The sequence below is a fragment of the Lissotriton helveticus genome, chromosome 12 (assembly GCF_964261635.1).
Source record: "Lissotriton helveticus chromosome 12, aLisHel1.1, whole genome shotgun sequence".
Taxonomy (NCBI): Eukaryota; Metazoa; Chordata; class Amphibia; order Caudata; family Salamandridae; genus Lissotriton; species Lissotriton helveticus.
This window is the reverse complement of record NC_136073.1, coordinates 820,371,244-820,392,009: the sequence shown is the minus strand read 5'-3', so window position 1 is coordinate 820,392,009 and position 20,766 is coordinate 820,371,244. Positions and strand designations below refer to the sequence as shown.

At 47.5% G+C, this 20,766-nt stretch overlaps 1 protein-coding gene across 1 annotated transcript in view; it reads left to right on the top strand.

Moving 5' to 3' along the window:
* Positions 1–2,058: 2,058 nt before the first annotated feature.
* The window catches only part of LOC144798261 (methanethiol oxidase-like), a 118,688-nt gene continuing 99,980 nt past the window's right edge, over positions 2,059–20,766 (top strand). Inside the window, exon 1 of the mRNA XM_078669023.1 lies at positions 2,059–2,205. The gene's annotated coding sequence lies outside the window, so the exon portion shown is untranslated. The remainder of the gene's footprint in view (positions 2,206–20,766) is intronic.

Here is a 20,766-nt window from a genome sequence, read left to right as displayed (position 1 = left end):
CGACAGGGTCACTACGTGAATGACCCCCTCTGCCCGATGAACCAGCGACCCGGCACCACCGGTCCTCCCAACCGCCAGATCGCGGCCGCCGCCCTGGGGGAAGAAAGAGGCGAGGAAGACGACAACGACCACAAACAGGCCGAGTGGGAGCCCGCCGCCATGATCTTGGCATGCCTGGGTGATCGAGACATGGTCCCCCGAGACCCGATTCCAGGCAACACCCAGAAATATCGCCAATGGGTCACCATCAACGGCCGCCGGGCCGAAGCCCTCCGAGACACTGGAGCCAGCGTAACAGCGGTCCGACGCCACCAGAAGAACTCATTGCCTGTAACCTGAAGAGAACCTAAGTGGGCCGGAGATCCCGGTTTCAACAGTTCTTATGTAAAGCGCTCTGACACCTTCGGGTAAAGTTTGCGCTATATAAAATCGCATTAAATAAAAAATAAAAAAAAATATGAGTTACATAGAAAACGTTCAGGGCTCTAAGAGCCTACCCAGGCCCTTGGCTCAGCTCTCCCTGCTAATTTGTTGGCTTCCCCAAATCTACTTACAGCCTAGGGCGGATGGTTCCCAAAGTGTGCGCCGCTGCACCCCGGTGCGCCGTGATAAGAAGCCAGGGGCGCCGCGCCGCCGTCAGGATGTGGGGTCGTGGAAATTGCAGACGCAATTCCTCCCCCACCTTTGTGCTGAAGTGAGCCCTGCCCTTGCCGCACTCTGCATTTAAATGGCTCAATTAAGAGCTTGTTGAGGTTTCTGACGAAAGTAATGGGTATTCATGAGGAAAGTACATTGTAGCTTTGGTCCTGCCTTAATGTACAAAAGAAGTGGAAAACAATAAACAACGCTAAGCGGGCAGGGTCCCCAAATAGCCTCACCGTACAGCATGGAAGTGCCTAGTTTTAAAGTGTAAATACCACCGTAAACATTGCAACACATTTCCTCTCCTTGTGACGGTCAGAATGCAAAGTACTTCGGAAGTGCTTGAAAAACACATTGTGTTTTTGTATGTGCAATTTTACAAAGCGGGACAAGACGCAAAAGAGTATCGCTTTGCATATATCACATGGTTCCTAGAGTTTAAGTGTGCTTCATGAGAGACAGTGAAACGTAATTGCAATTAAAACCAAGAAGAAAAATCACTACAATAAGATACATATCAGAACGTACACCCTTTGGTTTTATTTTTATTTAATGCGATTTTATATAGCGCGAACATTACCCGAATGTGTCACAGCGCTTTACATAAGAACCAGTTGCAATACATAAGGACGTAGGATTACAGGCGTTACATAAAAGATACAAGCAGAAAAAATTTGCAAATGTACAAGTTATAAAGTCACACAGGGAAGAGATATAAACAGAAATAAATTGCAAATGTACAAGTAGTGAAGTCACACAAGGAAGAGATACAAATGGATAAACTCTAAGAGTCACATAGGAATGGTAGAGAGTACAAAGGTCTACTGCGGTGGTTCCCAAAGTGTGCGCTGCGGCACCCCGGTGCGCCGGTAAAAAAATGGTGGGGAGCCACGGCCAACTGCCAATTAGGTCAAGGGAGCCATGGGTAAAAAAAGTTTGGGAACCACTGGCCTAGGGCGACAGTACAGGTTCTGACATGATGGTTAAATCATAGCTGGGAATTAAATAACCCGCAACAATGCATGATACATTCAGCCCAAAAAAATGTAAGTCAACAGTAGAACTCATATCGTGCATGTCAAGATTAACACTTTTTTATGCACCCACCGTAAAATGTAGTTCTCGCCAAATCTCCGTCAAGTAGGAACACACGTCCTTGTGGGTGAAAACTTGAATCCTACTTGAAGGCCTTCTCTCGTTACATTTAGCTCTTGTCCTTGGCCACTGCTGTGAACAACCATCAGTTAACACACTTTTGGGTCTGCTCAAAGTGTATTTTTTGCTTCCGTCATCAAACGCCAGTCTCGCCCCCACGAGACGGCCTTTCCACGTGCGCGCCAAAAGTTCAACTGTCACCAACCGAAGTTCCGCCCGCGTGGCCTCGTGTTACGTCACTCTCGCAGGGGCTCCTGGGAAAGAGCTCCTTCAGGGAAGTAAAATGTGACGTTTTGATGGGCGCAGGGCGGCTGTATCCACCTGTAACTCGGTGGTGTGAAAGGAGAGGTCCTCTGAACGACACAAAAAAACAACCTTAGCTGCACAGTGCATTTAGTAAACGACCAGGTAAATTATGGAGTATGTTTATGCTTTTTAAAGATGGCGCTTTAAAAAATGTCGTTTTAACCAGTATTTTTTGGTACATAAAAGACAGTGGGTTAGTAGCCTTCAATAGCGTCGCACTCCTTTCGAATTTATAGCACCCTCCATAAACTGTTCCTTATGCATTCAACTTACAAGGATCGCCTCTTTTTTAAAGTCTGACTTCACGCTTGTTTTAAAGTAGCAGATTGATAGCTGTGGACCTATTTGGCACGTCATGCAATTTCAATGTCATATTCCAGATTTTATTTGCATTCAGACACTTTTCTCATGTTATTTAAATTTGAACTTTGCACTGTAATGCTAAAGGTGTGAATGCATATTTATTAGCACAGTTGCTCCAAATAACGTACTATTGAGACACATTTATTTTCACTGTACTGACTATATTTACATTTAAACAGGAAGAACTAGTATGTATTATTTTTGCGTATGCACACGCGTAAGAGCACAGGGAGAGGAGGGGGTACTTGGAGACGAAATGAAGTAGGAGGAGTAGAGAGGGAAGATGTTTGACCATTCCAAAAGGTTATTAAAGCGGCCACACAGATTAGAGATAAAAAGTTTTCTTTTCCGAGCCCCAATTCATCGCTAGCAACCACCAACAATAGGCATTCCAGAATGTTCCTTTGTTTGATAATGCCTGTTTGACTTTTGAGACCTATTGTGACATTAGTCAGTGGACGGCCCCTTCAGTGTCCATTTTGATACTTCTCCATGAGTGATCTAGTTCTGCCCCATACTCAGGGTATCACATAGTTGGGATTTAAAGCTAAATGGGCCATAAAAAATATTAATTCATCTATTTCTTGGGTTGATATCACACTAATGGATTTTTGGGATCTGATCAGTTCCTGCTACATGTAGGATTCTTTACATAACCTTTCTCCTTTGTGATCATTCACAAATACTTAAGTGTACAACACCTTCAAAAGCTGACTCTCAACTCCTTGCATGGGATTTACTACTAGGTATTATTACTCTGTTGTAGCAACAGATGGTCTTACACCTACTATGATACTTTTAGTGAATGGTTGGAGCTCTCAAATTGTAGTGTTTCTGTGAGAAGTTGGCCTGGCATATGCTGTCCACTATTCTAGTAGGCACCTTGCACCAGTCCATACGACCCCTTATTGATGGTAGGTTAAAGACAACCTTATAGAAAGCTATCCTAGTGGTAGCTGTGGAGAGCAGCCTTCAGGCTAAGCCTTAAAGGAATGTAAAGCAGCTTGTTTTACCAGTCTATGATCTCATGTAATGACCAAATGAAAGGAGAACCACACCAGGTATATAGATATATAAAATATATGTATTTATTCTAAACACATCCCTCTAGTCTCTTTATGAGGCTAGAGGCAAAAGTACATAACATAAACATATTTAGCACACAGTAAACTAGCAAAATATATGATTAGCCTTAGGGGCGTTACAAACCATAAACTAAGAAAGTGGTATAAGAACCACAACTGTTATAGATACAAGGCCTAGAGCATTTAGAACCGCTGGGGCCACCAGGAACCACCCAAGGTAGTGACACAGGGGACCCACGGGGGACGAGTGCAGTGTCTAAACACAGCCGCGAATCACCATTAACTTCTATGGGGAAAGTATCGGTTTGAAAATTACAGATTAAGGACACTTAGGAGTGGACTAGGAACAAACCCCTTCAGAACTAGACATTTCGAGAGTCAAGATCCACGGGACCACCGGAGTACTCGTGTTACCTCACCCAGGGAAGCCGGGTGCATAGGTGTCTTTTCGTGTCAGGTTTCGTCGTTGTTTTCTATGGCGAGCTGCGAAGAAGTGCTGCAGGCGATCGAGTGGCAAGTGTCCGGACAGATCCATGGGTGGATCGGAGATCTGAAGAACCTGAAAGCAGAGGGGACAGAGTCTGGGTCACTAGCCAGTGACCAGGAAGGCGATGAGAAGATGCCAACCAATGTCAGTTGATTTCAGGTGAAGAAGGTGAAGCTTGACTCTTCAGCCAGGAGGCGTCGATGACGACCAGGAGTCGGATTCAAGCTGTCCCACGAAGGATGTCGAGTGCTGTGGTGTCGGTTTCCGGATTGGACCCAGCAAGCCTTGGCAACAGCAACCCATGCAGAAAGCAAAGATTGGCTTTGGTGCAGACCAGCAAGGTCTGAGGGACTCACCCTTTGGAGGGGAGTCAGGGCACGTCAGGAGCAACCAGGAAAGCCCAAGAAACAAAAGGGTTACCTTCGTGGGGACCCACCAGTCAACGGACCAGGGATCACGAAGGAGCCTATAGCGGAAATTCTAGAAGCGGGCCCACAGAACACTCGTGGAGTGTAGGCCCACAATCTTCGGTGCAAATGGTGCTCGGGACTTGGACTACAAGTAGCCCAATGCACAACTTCGGGAAAGCTCGGGAAGTTGATGCACTTGCAAATGTGCACGTGTCCAGGAGTTCCGGTCCCACGTCTCTTGTGATGGCTACAGGTCTCAGCTTTGCTGTGACCTCGTGTCGGCCTCGGAGATGTCTGGAAGTTCGTGTCCTGTGTTGCAAAACCTTCGGGTTCCGGCGGGAGCCTCGGAAATGCAGACCGGCAAGATGCTTCTTTGGTGCCTGTTTGAACAGGGGAGTCACTCTTTGACCCCAAGGGAGATTTTTCCGTCTTCTAGTCGGAATAGAATGTCGAAGGTCCAGGATATATGTTGCAGAGTTTCGTCCAGGGTAATCTAAAGTCCTAAGGACTGGGTTACTATACTTATACTAAGTTTAGGGGTTGGACTTACTCTAGGGTCCCACCTATGGGAGGACCCAGGGTGGGGGTAGTTACACCCCTTTCCCTTTGTCCAGTTTCGCGCCAGAGCAGGGGCTGAGTGCCCCTGCAACCGGTTTGAACAGGGGTATGCACAGGGACACCAAGTGTGCCCCCAGCACTGTCAGGAGGCGCATATAAACAACGTTCCCACTGCTGTAAGTGGGTTGCTCCTTTTTGATTGCCCATTTCTGAAACTGCTGCCTGTGTTGCCGTTTGTGTTCCCGGAAGACCCATACAGACCTTTGGAGCTCTTTTGAACCCGCCCGCCAGTCTCCCGCTGCTCAGCCGCTTATTTGTCAACCAAAGCGGGAGCCGCCGAGTGGAGACCGGCGAGGGGCTGGACTACGTCTCCCTGCAGCCCTACTGGGGTTCCGTGTCATCTGCAAGCGCCAGGAGGCGCATATAAACAACGTTCCCACTCCCTCGCGGGACGCCCGGGGCGAAGCCCGGTCAAAGGGCGGGCCCTCTTAGGCCCTCAGAGGCCCGAGGAGTCTGGGCTGGGCCAGACCCCTTGACAGTTGTCTATCCAATGAGTGAGTAGTGCATCCTCTTATATTATTGGCGTTGTTTTGACTATACATTAATATGGCTGCAATCGCTTCCAGTCCTACTACTTCTGGTCCTGATAAAACTGGGGGGGTGTCAAACTGAACCCTGGACAATTATTTTATTAAAGCTGTGTCTGAGGGATCCAAGGATCAATTTCTAGATGAGCGACGGGCAGACCGCCGTCGTTCTATTGAACGCATCAAGAATAGGACTATTTCTGAGCCCATCCCTGCTGTCATCCCAGATAGCGAGCACAATAGTACCATCTTGGAGGTTACATCGCCAGCTTCCAGCGTGCCCGCATTACTGAGGGAATGTTTAGCACCCGCTATTGGTCCTATATCAACACAATCAGAAACCCTCACTGGCACTGATGACTCTCCTAGCATACTCAACTTGTCAAAAGTCATGATCTCACCCACAGCTAGGCCGGGGAAGGTAGTAAGAGGCAAAAGTTTGATGGTTTTGCAACATAAAATCCATGGTCCACCACCAACAAAGAAGAGACGGAAGAGGAGGGACCCTACTAAACCAAAATTGAGTCATACTGAGTTCGGGAAGAAGCCCAATACTACTACTAACGAGGCAACGGGAGAATTAGCTGTTAAAAAATCATTAAGAACAGCACCAGTTCCTCTAACATCTGTACTATCATCTCCCCACCATGCTGCGGATCCTGATACCGACTACGCTATAACGGTTGAAGGGTCTCAACCAGAACCCCCTAAAACTCTTTTGGATAGTATTGAACTCATCGTGAGGAGCTATATGTTGGCTATAGCCGAAAGGTTAAAGGGAGTAGAATAAAGGTTGGGGAAAATAGAGGAGGATTTGGCAATATATGGGAACTGTATCAATTCAATAGGGCCAACAATAGCATCAAAGCCTCCCAAAGCTTCTACTATAGCCTATATCTCTTCAACAGATGTAGTGGCAGTAACCCCCTCAACCCCTGCTACATATAACACCCTGAAACCAGCTACTTCGGTTTGCATCAACCACTCGCCTATAAGAGTATTATCTGCAAGTAAAAACCCTTCTAATCCTAATCCAAAACAACCAAAAATAACAATGGCTAGACCAACCATAATACCAAACAGCACTTCAGACATTACAGCTAATACTCAAGCAAGGGAAACAAGCCTCCCTCCAAGTAGACCCATAAGATCGGAGGAGAATGAAAATAGCCATGTGAGAGTGGGCCAGGGAAGGAGACCACCCATCGAACTCCCGCCAGAAGCCGTACCATATGTGGTGGTACTTACTGGTGTTCCTGAACTGTCAAGTAGTAAACGGGAAGGTTTTTTCCAACAAAAAAATAAAATAATGCATTGGTTGTCAATATATAGACCTAAAGCAAGCCATATAAATGGCGAAATAGTCCATGTCCGACGCCTGCCATGGTTGGGTGGAAGATCTAAGGACATAGGGGGAGATATTGTAGTTGTAAACTTTAGGGATAAAAAAGATGTACAATACATTTTGAACTGGCCTTATGGCAACGAAAATAACTGTATTGTACCACGCCCTTTGACATACTTTTACCCAAGATCTACAGTATTCCCTCCCCAATATGCAACCAACAAAGCCTTTTCTGTTAACTATTTTTCTAATATGGAAATTGCCAGGAATCCCGCCTATATGCACCAATTAGCTCCAACTCCTGTGATAGCGGGGTGGAACACCATACCCTCTAGCAACAACACAGGGGAATACAGCAAAATGGCTCATTTGATGCCATTTACACCTTTAGAGTTATCAAACAGATTTGATGTATTTAGTGGTTTGGAGGAGTGCGATTGAAGATTAAAGATCAGGGAGGATGTTAAGGGGGATGTAAACACTATGTGTACTGAAGGGCCTAAGGAGGAAGAAGGGTCCAGACTTGCAAAAGCAGACTACCATACTACTGTAACTGGAAACAAGGCTAATAGCAGCCTGTCCTTATCTATACCCGCAGTGCCCTTCGGGACAATTGAGGGACCTCCCCCATTTTCACTCGTTTCATGGAATATAGCAGGGGTGCGTGCCAAACTATGTGACCCAGACTGGAATAATTATATGAATACTTTTGATATCTGTGTTTTGCAAGAAACTTGGGCTACGGTTCAGATGCATAGGGCTGGTTATAAATCTTACCAAGTAGAGGCTGTGCCTTCACCTAGAGGCCGTGCTTCTGGAGGTCTTTTAATATGGATCAGTGTATCCATTAATATGGGTGTAAAGATCCTTAATATTGATTCACCAGATATCCTCGGTCTGGAAATAACCACAGTAGATAATAGGGTGATCTATCTTTTCAATGTGTATAATAGTCCTTATCCATCTTATAAGGAGTCACCATGTATCGGGAAGTTGGAGACCTTCATGGATACATTAAAACCAGACGCAAGTGTAATCCTATGTGGTGACATGAATTGCAATTTTGAACCAATTGTAGGTATAGCACAACTGTTTAAAGATGAGGATGTTGCTAACGGGATACCTGCCCTGATTGAAGATAGAACGGTTGCTGGTACTACATTAGCTCTCCAGATCACAAGGTTGTTTACAGCCCATGGTTTGAGGGCATGCAATGGGCGTATGCCATCTGACAGTCCAAGAGCACCTACTTTTAAGAGGCGAGAGTACGAAAGCAAATTAGATTATGTCATTGTCTCTCTCGATCTTTGGCCATTTACAACTGACCTAAAGGTTAAGGAGAGATTTGACAGTGATCATTATCCATTAGAAACTGGTTTTCTTCAAAGTCTGATAAAGGGGCCGGGAGATATTGAGGGAAGTCATAGTTTAGCACCGCTACCTACTACAGATAATATCGTCCTCAGCAACAATCGTAGGGCTGTTAAATGGGCATACATACTGAAAAGAGAGGATCTACTGGCTAACATCTACTGTACCTTTGTAAATACATTTGAAACATATTGCTCATACAGATGTGACTCCAAAGAATTTATCAAACTACATAAATCCCTTTTTAGTAAATTACTAGAACTTTTTACAAAAAAACCCAAAAAAGGGACGGGTATGGTAAATGCAAAACCGGTAGGAAAGCCCTGGTATAACAAGGAATGTCGTCTTGTCAAAACTGCACTGATTGATGCCGTTAAACGGAAAGGTCCAATAGAAATTAGAGATAAAAGGAAGACATATAATAAAACAATAATAACAGCAAAATCTTCTTGGGATGAGGCATTATGGCTTAGTATGTTAGTAGCAGCTAAAAACAAGGACCAAAGACACTTCTGGGAACTAGTGGCCAAGGGGAATAATCGTGAAAAGGGTTCCAGAGAGGTTTTCCTGGATGAGGATACGTGGGTCAAACACTTCACAACGTTGTATGCAGCCAAAACTTCTACTGAAGTTTTGGTAGAAGAATCTATGGTTGCATTGTTAGAGAAGACCCACCCGTTGGTAGTTTTTGACTTAAAGGAAACAGAGACAGCAATTGCTACGGTAAAGCAAGGGAAGGCGCCCAGCCTTGATAAAATCCCAGGTGATCTTTTTCTGTATAATGTTGATGTTTGGGCACCGTACCTTAATTACTTATTTAACATTATTGCGGCCGGTGACCAAATTCCGGACACATGGAATGGCGCAGAAATTATTACCATTTTTAAAAAGGGGGATCGTGGCGATCCAGCCAACTATCGCCCCATTAGCCTTTTAGATATATCACAAAAAATATATGCCAGGCATATTTTAAATCGAATAAATACGTGGATGGAGGACGAATCAATTTTATCTAAATATCAGGCGGGGTTTAGAGAAAAAACTGGAACCATTGACCAGGTATTAAGGTTATGCTGCTTGTATTGGAAATATGTCATCATTCGCAAAGGTCACTTGTATGTGACCTTTGTAGACCTGCGAGCAGCATTTGATCTTATCCCGCAAGATCTACTCTGGAAAACCCTGGAAAGGCAGGGGCTCCCAGGTGAATTGTTAAAACTTGTGATGGGGCTGCATCAGGAGAACTATGCCAAAGTTAGGTGGGGTCCAAATGGGGAACTAACAGACCCGATCCCCATAAAAAGGGGAGTACGCCAGGGATGCGTACTGGCTCCCACACTTTTCTCCCTTTATGTTAACGATATTGCAGCCTATATGGAGAATTGTGATAATGATTCGCCCCGATTGGGGGGGGAACGAGTAGCGTCCCTCCTCTTCGCGGACGATACGATTCTCATTTCACAAACACCTCGGGGTCTCCAGACCTTACTAGATAGGTTCCAGCAATATTGCACCTCAAAGGGATTAGAAATTAACATAAAAAAAACTAAATACATGGCACTAAACCCGCACAAAAGTTTTAAAAAAAATATAATGTCAAACGGCCATAAATTAGATTACGAACATAGTTTTACTTATCTGGGGGTCCTGCTAGATTCGTCAATGGGATGGAGCCCACAGTTGGAAAAATCAAAACTGGTGTTTAAACAAAATTGTTTTCCAATACTACAAAGATACAATAAAAGTGTGAACAAGGCAGTTACCCCAGCACTAGAGATTTTTAGATACAAGGTTCAATCAGCTGCCCTGTATGGGGCAGACATATGGGGTCCAGTATGCAGAAAGACCTTTGAAGTACAGGAGAATAAGTTTATCAGGGGACTATTAAAAATTCCTAATAATACTCCACTGATACCTTTGTTTCTTTACTTACATATCAAACATACTGACCATCATGCAATGCTGAGACCATTATTGCTATGGGTCAGATTATGGACAACCCCTGAACTGATTGATTATAAACATGGCTTGAAAGAAGTCTTGGACCTAGATAGTGGCAGCAAAATCTTCTGGTTTAAACATGTTAAAGCTTGGTTAACTAAGCTTGGATTAATCCATTTTTGGAATGAGCCGGAAACCTTAACTTCTGCCTCTAAGAAAATAGTCAAATTGTCTTTCTGGTCCTATGTGAGCCATGATTCGGTGTATATAAGAACACATGGTCCTCTTACTGAAAAAAATTTTAATGGCAAAAAGTGAGGCTCTTTTTGAACCATTTCTCGATGAGATCCAGCCACCTTTGGCCAAAACATTGTATTTAAAATTTAGATATGGGACTCTGAGGACAAAGACTATTGAGAAAAGCTGGGGGAATATAAACAATGACTATTGCACCTTGTGTACCAACAACCAAAGAGAGGATGTTTCCCATATATTGTTCTTTTGTCCCAGTTATGGTAACGCAAGGAAAAAATGGATAGCTCCCTTGTGTTACAACATTGGCTGCACCTCCCACAAGGAAGCTGGCAGAATCCTAAGTACGGACACTAGTCAAGTAATTGTGTTCGGAATTAGCAATTTTTTATTGGCTGTAAACTTTATTAGACAGAAAGCATCTCTTTCTTTTTAAAATATCGTCTATCACACGGACTTGTTTAAACTATGAATTATGTCTAGTCAAGTTGTGTGATTTTAAGTTCCTTTTTGCCTTGGCTGTTATAAATTCAATTTAATGTTTTTTTAACTTGAATCTAAAATGTTTTAAATATTTATTCAAATTTCTGTGATAACTCATATCCATAACAGTGTGTCCTAAACATGATGAAATGTAGAATTGCTAATAAGGTGACCTATTATGATGAAATGTAGTACTGATTATTGATTTTTGATGTGTCATTTGTATTTTATTGATTATCTTTTATGTTGTTAAACAACGAAATAAAGATTAAAGAAAGAAAGAAAGCATTCTCTGAATGCACCCACCCAGCCCCAAGCCTGTCTGGGAGGTGGTTACACCTCCTTGTGACCAGGAAACCTATTGTCCAAGCCTCCCCTGCCGGAGTTTTGTCCAGCAGTAGGAGGTCAGACTTGTGTCTGTGGCATCCATTTTGTGATGCCAGGGTTCTTTAAAACTATTACCAGAACTGGCGGGGAGGGGGGGAGGAGTAGGATTTCAAAGTGTTTGCCACCAAACACGACATGTTTCCATGCAGCCATTCCAAAGTTAGCATTAACCGCGAGGTTATAATGCCCTTAAGAGTATATGGTCTGGCTGCATCACAGAACAGCTACAGAGAAGTGATTCTGAAAGCTGCAGAGGGGTCCTGCACATGCATGGGCACCCTCTCACACAAAACCAAGCACTCTGCCTTCAGGATTGTCAAGGCCTGCCACAGGAGTGAGTTATAGGTTTATATGTGTCAGTGGTATAAGGTAGATATAAGTAACCTATATCTCAGTAAGGGGTGCATGCACCACCTTACTCAGGCTGCAGGAGCAGACTTGTGGTGCCATTTTGGAAGGATTCCCAGGGGTGGCATAATACATGCTTCAGCCCCTGGTAGGCCTCTGGGGTACCCATGCCCTTAGTACCTAAGGCACCATATACTAGGGACTCACAAGGGTAACCCAGTAACCAATTTGGAGTGTACCTAATGTACATGCAATCAATTTAGAGAGGAAGCAGCTAGGCTAGGGTCCTGGTTAGCAGGGCCCCAGCCAGACTAAAGTAAAAAAACCAGTGAAACACCAGCAAAAAGTGTGGGTAACCATAGTAAGCAGATCCTGTTCTCCTACAGTTTCCATATTCCATTGATTGTCCACATGAGGGGAGGTATTCCACCAGCATAAAAATTAACCCTGGGCGGCCAGCAACATGGCCGAGTAGGACGTGTGCCTCTGCTGCTCCGGCATGTTGAAAAGATCCGACGCACTAACTGGTGGCCAGCGGTCCCTTTATCTAATTTAAACGTACTTCTGGGGGTCCCCACACGACCTGGGGACAGGCGGCAGTGAGAAAGCGACGCGGAGTATCTGAAACTGGTGGCGACTGAGGCTGGAGCACAGGCCGCGGGGAAGCGTTTAAGATGGCGCCACGGTAACGTTGGGAGGAGAAGCGGCGTAGCCGAGGACACCAGCGGCAGTGAGGGGCTGAAAGTGCCTGGCGGAGTGTCTCCTGATCTGCCAGCGGGGCTGCGGTGAAGTGAGGAGCAGTCGCGGAGCTTGAAGTGGGCTCCGGACAGCAGACCCGACATTTGCGGGGGGAGCTGCGGCGGCTGGGACCCTCCAGCCGGATTGCTGACTGCGGCCCGGGCGGCCGAGGAAAGCGCCTGGGCGTCTGGGGCAATGCGGGACGGCGGCAGAGTGCGGCGCTGCGGAGTTCCCCCCGCCCGCTGTGGGTCCGCGGCCGTGCTGCGGCTCCGCTGCTAAGTGCGGGCTGAGAGACGCGGTGCCTGCGGAGGCGGATGTCGGCTGTGGGACACGGGCCCGGCGGTGAGTGACCAAGAGGCCGCCGAGATCGCTGACTAGTGGAGGCAGACAGCGGAATGTGTGGCATTGGGAGGGAGCCACAGAGGGGGCAAAGGAGTACCATTGAAGCCCTACATGAAATAAACAGCCTGAGAGGCCCCCCCCCCCTGGGCCCAATGTGATAGCGTGGGTCGGTCGCAGCCTGAATAGAGGGAAGGCCCTGGAGGACTAGATGGGATGAGGAGAGGCCTAGAGAGCCGGTCGGCCTGAGAGAAAGGAAGGTGCCTTATTCCTGAGCACCCAGCTGGCGCATATCCCCTGTACAGATGCTGGAGTGGAGAGACGGCCGAGACGCCATGTCTTAGCGGGACGCAACAGGGTCATCCATACTGGGCCTGCTTTGCTTGGTCCCGCCGTTTTATCTGGCTGAGAAGACTACTGGAGTAGGTGTAGGGGCGGCGCGAAAAAAGTGGAGGAGTGCGGATAGTAAGACCCCGGCCGAACCCCTGAGAGCGGACAGCGCAACATAGGCAAGAAAGATAAAGAACCTAGGCCACCCCCCGGCACGGGACTCTAGACCGGTACACTATGGCACCCCTCCCCCCGGAGACCGACTCGCCGGGAGTGGGTTCAGACACAGCCCTATTGATGGGGGCCATACAAGCGTCCCGGGAGGACATACAGGCGTCCCGTGCGGCCTGGAAACTAAGATAGGGGAAGTGGGCTCCGAGGTTACGCTTCTGCGGCAGGACTTTCGAAACTTAACGGAGCGTGTGACAGTCGCGGAGACTAGACTAGGGGAGGCCGAGGACACCATTCAGGACCTGAAGAAGGGCATGTCGGAGCTCCAATCCTCACATAAACAGCTCCAGTGGAGAGTGGACGACGCAGAAAACAGCCCGGCGCAACAACCTACGTTTTGTGGGCTTTAGGAAAAGAATTGAAGGAGCCAATATGGCGGAGTTCCTGCACTCCTGGCTGATGCAAACATTTCCGAAAGATAAGTTCTCGACCTGCTTTGTGATAGAAAGGGCGCATCGAGCACTGCTGGCAGAACCGCCGGTGGGGGCTAGGCCACGGCCAGACATTGCCCGCTTCCTGAATTTCGTGGACAGAGACATGATCTTAAGGGAAGCTAGGAAGATAGGGGAAATTCGTCTGGAGAACGCGCAGATCATGATATTTCCGGACTATAGCCAGGAAGTGCAAAAGCAGAGGCGCTCCTTCGAAAGCGGGGAAGGCTAAACTGAGGGAACTTTGCATTCAGTACATGCTTCTCTTCCTTGCAAAGCTAAAAGTCATCTACAAGGCGAGAGCGTATTTCTTTTCACATCCGGAAGACGCGTGGCAGTGGCTGGAGGAGCGCCCCCTCCCTGACAAGACTTGCGGCCGGGGCGCGGAAGGCAGCGGAGGCTGGAAACCACACGGAGACCCCGAGAGGGTCGCCAAAGCCGCAGAGACTGAGACAAACGCGTGGCAGCAGAAATGTGGCGACAACCCCTTACCCTGTACAAGGATCAATCGGCGCATATTCTTTGGGTTTGTGATATCTATGCTGCCCCACGTCGGGCCTGGCTGTTACCAATATGCAAGCTACTTGGTACCAGGGTAGCGGCGGAGGCTGATCGAATTTTGCGAACAGATACATCATTACCCATTGTACTAGCTATTGCGAAATTCCTAGGCTGGGCCTGGATCTTGAGGGCGCGTCAAATTGCACATTGTCCTTGATTAGATTTAATAACTTTTTATACTGTTTTTGTAGTGTGTATATGTCCATTGTTTCATTCTTTTAACCTGAGGTTTTTACTGGTTTGAAAGCTCGTTTTTATTCATGGTGTTTTAAATGAATTTATGTATGATATCTGTTTTAAATCAGGACCCTTATGTACTCTTGTGGCTTTATATGCTTTTATGATTGTAAAAATCGAATAAAGCTATATGAACTTGAACTTGTACAAGGATCAATCTGGCGGCGGCGGAGCTCGGCCTCCTTGGACCCTGGCCGGCTGCAGGGCTCCAGATTTCGCTGCCTAGCAGGGAACGCACGGTCGGAGGGGGAAGGAAGAGCCTGGTGGTACCTCTTCGAAGGGTGACGACGCGGAAGAGCAATCACTGCACCCCTTGGTAGTGGCGATCAACGACTTGGAAGAAGAATCGGTTCAGGAGGCGGGAGCATCGCAAGGGGACCCCCCGGACTCCAATTCGTGAAGAGGGGACGCGCTGGACAGACCAAACATGGACTCAGTGGCCGGGGAGCACGCAAGTTGGACAACCCCCTACAATTTGCTCTGTTCTCTGGTTTAATGTGCTTTATTGTTCGTACCTGATTGAGAGTATACATCTATATGTTTCCTAGTTAAAGGTTTTGGAGCGAGTTTGTTGGGGGTAAGATTGGGAGGGCAACAGACCTTCTTCACCGGGAAGTCCTAATCTCTGTCCTGAATGGCGATGGGACTGGCTGGGAGAGGGAGGTGGGGTGGGGGGGGGAGTTACTCCTTTCTCGGGGTTAAGAGGGGAGGCGAAACTACATGAGTCAACGTTCTGGTTGGGGTTGTTTGTGGGGGGGGTTGTTTCAGCATGTCATGGTGGGGACAGTCATTCACACCTGGGATCCAGGAGCCCTACATCCTCTGCAATTGAGAGACCTATGCTACGATGCCCTGTACACAGATAGATAGCCATGATACGATAGCCCCGGATAGGGTGGGGGATAAAAAATTTGACTTGGAACGTGAACGGACTGGGCAACAAGGTTAAACGAGGTCTGGTACAAGCCTATGTGAAACGGGTGGGGCCAGATATTGTCCTAATGCAGGAGACACACCTTCAGGGCACCAAGTGTGGATTCCTGGCGAGGGGGCCTTACAGAGTACTAGCGCATGCGGGGTATACTATGGGCTCTAGGGGGGTAGCCATACTGATTAAGAAGACTCCTCCCTTTGTGGTCGCACAGACATGGATAGACCCTCTGGGGACCTACGAGGGGGTGCGGGGAATTTGGGGACGACAGGAATATACAATCATTTCCGTATATGCACCGCCAAAACTGCAGGCCGGGACACTGTCAGGAGTCACAGACATTTTACTGCACACATCGGAGACTCTACAGGTGGTGGGGGGCACTTTAATGATGTCATGTCTCGCAGGACAGGACTGGAGGTAGGCATAGGGACTCGACCCCAACTCTTCTGGCCAGAAATGTCTCCACCCTGGGATTAGTGGATGTATGGAGATGGCTGCACCCAGACGCAAGCACCTACTCGTACTTTTCCGGGGCCCATAGGGTGTACTCCAGACTAGACTACATCTTTATGTCCAGGCAGGCACTAAGTGTGGAAGATACGGCGGAGTATCAGCCGAGAGGTATATCGGACCACTCGCCTCTCCTGGCACGGGTGGGGGGGTGACGGGTGGGGGGGACTAAGAAGTGGCAACTGACGGCCTGGGACTTACAGAATAGAGATCTACTGAAGGGCCTAAGAGCAGAAGTGAAGGTCTGCCTGGCCAAAAACGAGGGTTCGGTCTCGCTGGGGATGGTCCTCTGGGAAGCCCTTAAGGCGATCCTGCGGGACAGGGCCCAGAACAGACTGGCATGGGAAAAGAGGAGGAGATCCGAACATTGGAAGCCCAGATTCTGGACCTGGAACGCGATCATGTGGTCAACAAAGACCTACAGATACTTAGACGACTTCTGGATGCGCAGCGACAATACAGGGATTTGGTGACGGGAGAGGCAAAAGCGCAGGCGCTTGCGACGATACATTGGCTGTACGATGTAGGGGATAAGTCCGGGAGGCTCTTGGCATGGCTGAGCAGGAAAGAGAGGGATGCGCGGTGGGTGGAGCAGGTAAGGGACGATCAGGGGCAACTGCGGCGGACTGACGCGCAGATAGCTAAGACCTTTGGCGACTACTACGGGGCCTTTTATGAGGCTAGGTACCTGGGTACGCAGGAAGACGCGCTGAGGTACATGGCCCAAATTGACATCCCTGTGCTCTCAGAGGAAGATCAGCGAGACTTGGAGGCGGGATAACCATAGATGAAATTAAGGTAGCCTTGTCTAAACTGCGTCCGGGGAAACCCCCTGGCCCAAACGGGTTTCCCGCTGAATTCTTTAAAAAAACAGCGGACCTCCTTGCACGCCACCTCCTGGCTCTGTTCGAGGGAGCAGCACAGGAGGGTATGCTGCCACCTGATCTGCGCATGGCCACAATCATTCCGATATATAAGCTGGTAAACCCCCGGAGGACTGCGCGTTGTACCGCCCCATATCGCTTCTGAACGTGGGGGTTAAACTCCTAGCGACAATTTTAGCTCTGCGAATATGGCGGGTGATCCCGGATCTTGTCCATCTGGACCAGACGGGCTTTCTACCGGATAGGGCTACCAGACTGAACCTTAGAAGGACCCACAATTGGTTGATGGATGTGCGTGCTAGGCGGGATCCCCACTTGTTTCTTTGCCTGGATGCCGAAAAGGCGTTTGACGCCGTGCAGTGGCCTTTTCTTGAAGGAGTGATGTCCAGATTCGGCTTCGGACCTAAGTTCAGGCCGTGGGTGCGGTTGCTGTATACAGATCGTTAAGGTCAAAGGGGTAGTGTCTGAGGATTTCCCATAAGAAGGGGGACCCGACAGGGGTGCCCCCTGTCCCCCTTGCTTTTCGCTGTAACCATAGAAGTTCTGGCATGCGCGGTCCAGGAAAATGGGGATATTAGGGGCTTTAAAATTGAACAGTCTGACCCACGCGAAGAAAAAATATCGCTGTACGCGGACGACGTCCTCCTGTACATTACCCACCCCGCCACCACTGTCCCGGCGTCGTTTTCGGTGCTGGACCGATATGGAGCTCACGCGGGCTATCAGATTAATTGGCATAAGTCAATTCTCTACGACCCCCGGGGGGGGGGGAGAGGACTGTTCCTACTTGCCAGGGCAGTTAAGAACAAAGGATGAGGGGTTTATGTATCTGGGGGTGTATCTGACATTAGATAGCAACCTCTCATACGAGAAGAACGTCAAGCGGGTGTTGCATAACTTTGCTGAGGATGCTGCTAGGTGGAAGGTGCTCCCCCTCACGATCTTGGGCCGCGCGGCCATGTTGAAAATGATTGCGCTGCCGAGGTTTCTGTACGCCTTACAGAATGAGTACTTTCCACTTCCTCGCCAGGTGTTTCATGACATAAACGCAGAGCTGCGATCTTTGTTGTGGCTGGGGAAACAGTTCAGGGTGGCACTGGGAACCCTGCAGCGTAATCAGTATAATGGTGGAATTTCCCTGCCAAACACTGAAGCTTATTACTGGGCGGAACATCTTGTACCTATCAATGAATGGTTGCATGCCCCGGCAATGCATCCCACTTATCGCCCGGAGCGGAGAACCATGGCGCGGCGCACCTGCCTATACTATCTATTTGGAGGCAAGGGGAAGGAACGTCTGCATTCAGCCACCAGAGTCACCCTGGGGATATGGGAGAGGGCGACCAGGGCAATAGGGTGGACGCACACACTGACGAAACAGACGCCAGTATGGCACTGCTCCTTGTTGATGGAGCTACGCAAACTACGTGGGTTCCAGAGATGGGATGACATAGGTATCTCCGTACTGGGGGACCTGGTGAAGAGAGGGGAACTAAAGTCCTTCCAGGTTTTACGGGCGGAGTATGGGCTGCACCATACGCAGTACTATAGATATGCGCAACTGCGACATGCATGGCGGGCGGAGGAGGCACTGGCGGGGCCCCTGCCGGAGTATGCACCACTGGAGGGACGCCTGCTGCAGGAACATATCCCGTGCAAAGCAGTCTCCCTGACGTATAAAACACTGATCAATAACACACCGGATGGGTTAGTAAATCTTAGAGACACCTGGGAGCAGGATGTAGGGGAGATGGATACGGTACACTGGGACACAGCCCTGATGCACCCGAGGGAAGTTGCCATCAAGTCCCGCCTACAACTTATTCAGTATAAAATTCTGCACAGGGGCTATTACGACAGGGTACGTCTACACCGTATGGGGAGGTCTAGTGACTCGCAGTGCCTCAGATGTGGTCAGGAGAGGGGGGATTTTTACCGTATTACATGGCTGTGCCCTGTCATACAGAACTACTGGAAGGAGGTCTTGAGGGAGTCGGGGGAGGTCCTGGAGGTCACCCTGCCGCTAGACCCCAAACTGGTCCTGCTGGGCATGACGATTGATGTTGACCTGAGCCACCCACTTTGAACTTTGCGTAGTACTGAACTTTGCGTAGTGCGTAGCTGATGGCACTGTACTTTTCTGCACTGAGCAATAATTGCAAATGGCATCTTGCACAGCACCAGTTATGATGAAATAAGTATCTTTATATTTATATCCTAAAGACCATATAGCACTTTCACAAAAGTGAACGAAAAGTTAACCAGCAGTGAGAGAGGTGATGATTTTGGGATCCTCCCTAACCTAGGGAGAAAACCAAGCAGATGCCTTGAAAACAAAAAGCACATCTTATTGAACGATTCGGTGGTGGTCCCATCCTCGTAGGACCACCCCAAGCACAGTTCTTGGCAAAAAACAATCCCAACCAAAGGCCCTGTAAAGCATTATGGGACGAGATTAGCAGTGGCCAGCGAATATTATAGTATCCAATATCAAAATAATTCTACAAAGAGCTCCAGTTCAAGTAGTCCCTCACGAGTCAAATGCAAATGCATTGAAATTATTCTTACATCAAGCTGCAGTTCCACTAGTCGTTACTAAATGTCCCTCACAAGTTAAATGCATAAGTGTAGTGTTATTATACATGTACTTCTTCTTTAAATAGGTTAGGAATGTGTCTTTACTTCTCCGGTCTAGAATGTAGATTGTTGGCAAGCAGGGTTCTGTGTGGAGAGCTTTAGACTAAGCTGGATGGTTAACTGCCTGTACCTATTCCTCTGGCTCTTGCCTGTTACTCATTTATATTATCTTAACAAATTACTTATAAATATACATCTACTGGTGGATTCCTTCACTACATATTGGCGACGAGGAAACTACAATGGATTGGATTTCAGGAAAATTTTGGAAGTTTCATTCGATTTGGAGTGGATATCCAATAAAAAAAAAAAAAAAGGAATACAGCGCTGAAAATTGGAGGCGTATCGGAAGTTCAGAAGGTAGCGGCATCGTGGGAGCACACTTTTCAAGCAAAGGATACAAGTAAGAAGTTGGTAAAACGGCTGTTACTCCTACCGGTGTTTGTAGGCATCATTCAAACATCGGGAGAAGTCGCGGGCGTGAAGCGAGCTCGGTGTATGCGCGTCATCTGGCATGCGCAATAGAGTTGAAGTTTCACGTACGCAACGGTGCGAAAGGTCACGTCTTTGACCGTACGTGGCGGCCATATTGGATTCACGAAGTAAATATCGGAGAACAGAACAAAACTGATGACTAGCGGACAGCGTTGTAACGCTTTATATTTGAGCTTTTAAGTGACAATGGTAAAGAGCAAAAGGTGAGGCAGTCGGAGGATCGGATTAGTTTTTTTTTTAGGCAGTTTATTATTAAACAAAAAAAACGGAATGAAGAATAAATATAAAGGAGTATTTTTGTGCTACTATTACAAGCGTCTTGGAAGAACATAGTATTCACATAATTCCTATACTACTGCATGGGGGAAGGTGACTCTCCTGACAAAAATGTTACTGACATGTTACCTGACAAAAGAACAAGAGTGTTGCCAGGCTGGTTGAAGGGGTTTGTAATGTAACTCAATTGTATACTGTCATTTTGGTTTTTTATTTTTAGGATGCTTCTGTTTTTGTTATTTATTATTTTTTATAGTTGTAAGAATTTTTCTATTATAACGGGGGGGGTGTAGTGTTATTATACATGTACTTCTTCTTTAAATAGGTTAGGAATGTGTCTTTACTTCTCCGGTCTAGAATGTAGATTGTTGGCGAGCAGGGTTCTGTGTGGAGAGCTTTAGACTAAGCTGGATGGTTAACTGACTGTACCTATTCCTCTGGCT